The sequence below is a fragment of the Schistocerca gregaria genome, chromosome 4, assembly GCF_023897955.1.
Source record: "Schistocerca gregaria isolate iqSchGreg1 chromosome 4, iqSchGreg1.2, whole genome shotgun sequence".
NCBI classification, from domain to species: domain Eukaryota; kingdom Metazoa; phylum Arthropoda; class Insecta; order Orthoptera; family Acrididae; genus Schistocerca; species Schistocerca gregaria.
This window is the reverse complement of record NC_064923.1, coordinates 366,469,451-366,474,567: the sequence shown is the minus strand read 5'-3', so window position 1 is coordinate 366,474,567 and position 5,117 is coordinate 366,469,451. Positions and strand designations below refer to the sequence as shown.

At 44.4% G+C, this 5,117-nt stretch overlaps 1 non-coding gene across 1 annotated transcript; it reads left to right on the top strand.

The window, feature by feature from the left end:
* The first annotated feature begins 2,634 nt into the window (after positions 1–2,634).
* Trnaw-cca (transfer RNA tryptophan (anticodon CCA)) lies at positions 2,635–2,709 on the top strand. Its single transcript has one exon. It is a non-coding gene; the product is annotated as a tRNA-Trp (tRNA).
* Positions 2,710–5,117: the final 2,408 nt, after the last annotated feature.

Genomic DNA, 5,117 nt, shown 5'->3' with positions numbered 1-5,117 from the left:
GCCCGATTAAGGGATCTGACATTCCACAGTCTGATCCATAAAATGTCTCTTTTGTTTCTCCCGATAACAATGTCCTCCTGTGTAGTCCCCGCGCAAAGATCCGAATGGGGGACTATTTTACCTCCGGAATATTTTACCTAAGAGGATGCTATCATCATTAAACCATAAAGTACAGCTACGTGCCCTCGGAAAAAAATTATGCTGTAGTTTCCGCTTGCTTTCAGCTGTTCGCAGTACCAGCATAACAAGGCCGTTTTGGTTGACGTTACAAGCCCACGTCAGTCAATCATCCAGGCTGTTTCACCTGTAACTACTGAAAAGGCTGCTGCCCTCTTCAGGTACCACACGCTTGTCTGGCCTCTCAACAGATATCCCTCCGTTGCTGTTGCACTTACGGTATGGCTATCTGTATCGCTGAGGCAAGCAAGCCTCCCCACCAACGGCAAGGACCACTGTTCATGGGGAGGCATAGAGAATTATCAGTCAACAATATTTAACCAATTGAAGACAGATTTGTAAATAAGTAAACGAGTATAAAGAAAATGTTTTTATGTAGTGGTTACTTACAGGCTTTTAGAGATCAAAGAAGTTTTAGGTGTCTTCAAATGCTTATACATTCTCATGAATACAGGTTCTACTGTTACGTACTATGATAATATCAATGAATGTAGCTGCCAAAGGACAGTTACAAGTAGGAATTTTTGTTATGTATACCATCTTTTGCTTCTCCATTGTACATTACATGACATTTGGTAAAATAGGTAAAAGGATAGACTTCGTAATTGTTTTGGAAATTTGTGAGGAAAGAGCTGTGTAAAGCGAAATTTTGCTCTCGTCCTCATTTGAGTGAAGTAATGATACTAAGGTAATCAAAAATGTTGTATATTATGTAATGAAGAACCTGTGAATATTGAGTTGCTATACTCCAAAAGTTGTTGGAATAAGCAGTTTTATTACTATATATAAAAGTTTATATCGCATTTTACGCTTTCAAAACTTTAGGTGGTAATTTTAATAAAACAAATTATGGCAAGATAAATGTACTAACAGATCTTGGATCATATAAAATGACTGATTCGAAGTTGAAGACTCAAAACCCAGAAATCGACTACCATATAGCTATACGAAAATGTATAAACGTCAACGTATATAAACACTTACTATAATTACGAACATGATTATGGACTTCTTAAAAAGATGCAATGATAAACAATTATTTGTACTTTATTTTTGAAATGTATGTTTTAGTGATGCTTTTGCACAAATAGATCGACACATGATAGTATTTTCTTTATTACTCGTCGTTAGAAGTAATTAATTGTCCTTGGGCAGTTCGTAGTACGCGTTTGGAGTGCGAAGATGGAATACATGTCGTGTGTTGTGATAGCATGGTCTAAAGCGCTGCACTCATGGACTGTGCGGCTGGTCCCGGCGGACGTTCTAGTCCTCCTTCAGGCATGGGTGTGTGTGTTTGTCCCTAGGACGATTGAGGTTAAGTAATGTATAAGCTTACGGACTGATGACCTTAGCAGTTAAGTTCCGTAAGATTTCACACACATTTGAACATTTTTGATAACGTGGTGGTTGATGTTGAATTGAATTGAGAAGTGAAATGACTCAAAACGCATAAATCCAGTAACAGAAAGTCTACCAATGTTCATATTATCAAACAAAATGAAGCCGAGCATCCTCAAGATCAGTATTAAAAAAAGTTGCACTATACTTTGGACTAGGAGCCTACAACTTACAACAAAGATGAAGGATAAAAGGTGACTATTATGAAAACTGAAACTTCCTGGCAGATTAAAACTGTGTGCCCGACCGAGACTCGAACTCAAGCTTTTGCCTTTCGCGGGCAAGTGCTCTACCAACTGAGCTACCGAAGCAAGACTCACGCCCCATACTCACAGCTTTACTACTGCCAGTACCTCGTCTCCTACCTTCCAAACTTTACAGAAGCTCTCCTGCGAACCTTGCAGAACTAGCACTCCTGAAAGAAAGGATATCGCGGGGACATGGCCTAGCCGCAGCCTGGGGGATGTTTCCAGAATGAGATTTTCACTCTGCAGCGGAGTGTGCGCTGATATGAAACTTCCTGGCAGATTAAAACTGTGTGCCCGACCGAGACTCGAACTCGGGACCTTTGCCTTTCGCGGGCAAGTGCTCTACATCTGAGCTACCGAAGCATGACTCACGGTCGGTACTCACAGCTTTACTTCTGCCAGTACCTCGTCTCCTACCTTCCAAACTTTACAGAAGCTCTCCTGCGAACCTTGCCGAACTAGCACTCCTGAAAGAAAGGATATTGCGGAGACATGGCCTAGAGTGAGTCGTGCTTCGGTAGCTCAGTTGGTAGAGCACTTGCCGGCGAAAGGCAAATGTCCCGAGTTCGAGCCTCGGTCGGGCACACAGTTTTCATCTGCCAGGAAGTTTCATATCGGCACACACTCCGCTGCAGAGTGAAAATCTCATTCTGGAAACATCCCCCAGGCTGTGGCTAGGCCATGTCTCCGCAATATCCTTTCTTTCAGGAGTGCTAGTTCTGCAAGGTTCGCAGGAGAGCTTCTGTAAAGTTTGGAAGGTAGGAGACGAGGTAATGGCAGAAGTAAAGCTGTGAGTACCGGGCGTGAGTCGTGCTTCGGTAGCTCAGTTGGTAGAGCACTTGCCCGCCAAAGGCAAAGGTCCCGAGTTCGAGTCTCGGTCGGACAGACAGTTTTAATCTGCCAGGAAGTTTCATATCAGCGCACACTCCGCTGCAGAGTGAAAATCTCATTCTGGATTATGAAAACTGTTTGTACAAGTTCTATCGTTGCTCTCTCTTCCGGCAGTCTATTACTAACAAAGTTTGCCATCTGCTGTGAAATTGTGACCAGCTGCCCAAATTAATAACTTACCTAAAAATTGATAAATCGACATTGTGGTACAAGCTAGTTGACTGGTACCAATTGTTGGGTGATCGGCCACACGATCCAACACCATCTCCTGAAAATCAGGTGTACGCTCATGTCTTTGGCGGGAACCTTTCCCAGCTCATTTCGGCGTGAATGACCCCCGTCTTTCGTAAGTTGGTATCCACGGAGATAAGATTCTGTCAGTTAAGCCCGGTCCACACGCAACGATCTGTCTCGCAGACATCGGCGCAGATGTCTGTACATGCAAAAGATCGCTGCAAATGTAGTGTGTTCACACGACACAAACCCCAATCTACTACTCGCCCGCCATCTGTCGGTGTAGAAAAGAAATATCAGTGGCAAGCGACTGCGGTGCCCGTAAACGACAAAAATTTAATTCAGTTATTTTGAAATATAGAAATGGAGGAAGTTCTGTTGTGGTCTGTGTTCGCAGCTTCTGTTGCGAAAAGCATTCGGACCAACCGCAGGAAACAGAGAAAGCGGTCAAAATGGTGTAGACAATGGCTGCTAAAGCGAAAGCAGTTTTCTCACGTAAATTTACTGCGAGATTTGCACGGCGAACCCTTAGAAAGCCAAGCAGATCAAAATACCATAACGTTGGCTGGTGTACTTGATCTACTCCTACACCATATCTTCTAGATTTCTAAACTTTGGATAACTCTTTTCGGTAAACAGCTCGCAACGAATTTTTTATATTTTTTATTACCGTTTCTCTGTTTGCCGAGGCGTCAACTGCCAGCAATTTTTCAATTGCTGTCCTGTTGTCTTGGTCACTATATTCTTTATTTTTAATCTTCCACAAACATGGGTGGTTTCTATATATTTCAATGAATTCACTAACAATCTCTCGAGAACACTGAGGAGTATCAGCCATTTTAATGCCCTGTGCGGACAAATACAAACACTATACTGAGCAAATAGCTGTTTCGCGCCAGATTCGCTGCGATCTCCTGTCCGCACTCTCCAACTTGTCTGCGCAGATGTGGTTTGAACCCACAGATTTGAGAGGTTTCGGTCAAACCACCAACTCCAACTTCCAGGTTTGCACACACCTCAGGTTGGTGCAAATCTTCTGTTCCACACGCAACGATCTGTTTGCGCAGATGTGATGTGCGCAGACATTTGCACAGGCACATCGTTGCGTGTGGACGGGCCTTTAGGATGATGCCTGTTGGTTAAGCGCTCTCTGTACATATACATATGTGCTGCTTTGCGGGCACTATATCCTGCAGATCCATAAGCGAAATGTAGGTCTGTGAAGTCTCGTGAACATGGACACAAGATAAGCTGTCTGATGCAATGGATAACAGGGATAGTGGTGTGCGTGTGGCACAGGTTAATGCGCCAGTGCGATGCGTGCGGCCGTCACATGACACACGTGCTGTGAGCTAAGCTGTGTACAGTATGTCTGTTAGGTGGTCAGGGGCGTACGACAATTTATCATCCATTATCTGTCTCCTGGTACGAAAGCTACCCAGGATCTTTGAGGGAGTGTGAAAGGAATGCATGCGCAGTTAAAATACATGTGTTGAGACTTGCGGTCGTCGCTTTGAACAATTACGAGTAGTAAGAGCTACATTGTTCTTATGCGGTATATGCTGCGAACTTCCATCAAACAAGAAACGTGCATTGCCGACGGTTGGTAACCTATCTCGGTTCTGGAGCGGCAATCGCCTATTACAGTTTAACGTAAAATGATTGAGACATCCTGAACAAGTCTTTGGTTGCATTACAAGTTATTACGTTAGCTAATACCCAGAGAGCAGTACATAATTCATACGATTATCCTGATCCCTGAGGCACGTGAATGACCTACGTTTGTTTCTTCACTCCTCCGGCTGGCCCGGAGCGCGGGGCACCGGCGCGGCCGTAGCTCTGACAGCAGAGGGTGGGTGGCGCATCGCGGCAGATGCTGCCAGAGTCTCCCGGCGTTCCCCAGGCTCGTTCCGTGCCGACAGAACGGCTCCCAGGCGCTGTTAAATCGAGTTTAAACTTCGCAGGGATTCTTAGAAAGTCGTATAACTACAATGAACCCGTGCTCCGCCTTAAAGACAACGGTGTCTCTCACGGCGAAACTTCTCTTTGATGTCTAGGGGCCCGGAAAGACAGGCAAAAAACAGTAGCCAAGCTTTGAGAAAAGTATTCGACGCTTCTTTTGGGCTAGTTGAGACATTTCGTTACTTTAGAATGAGACTCGGAAGGAGG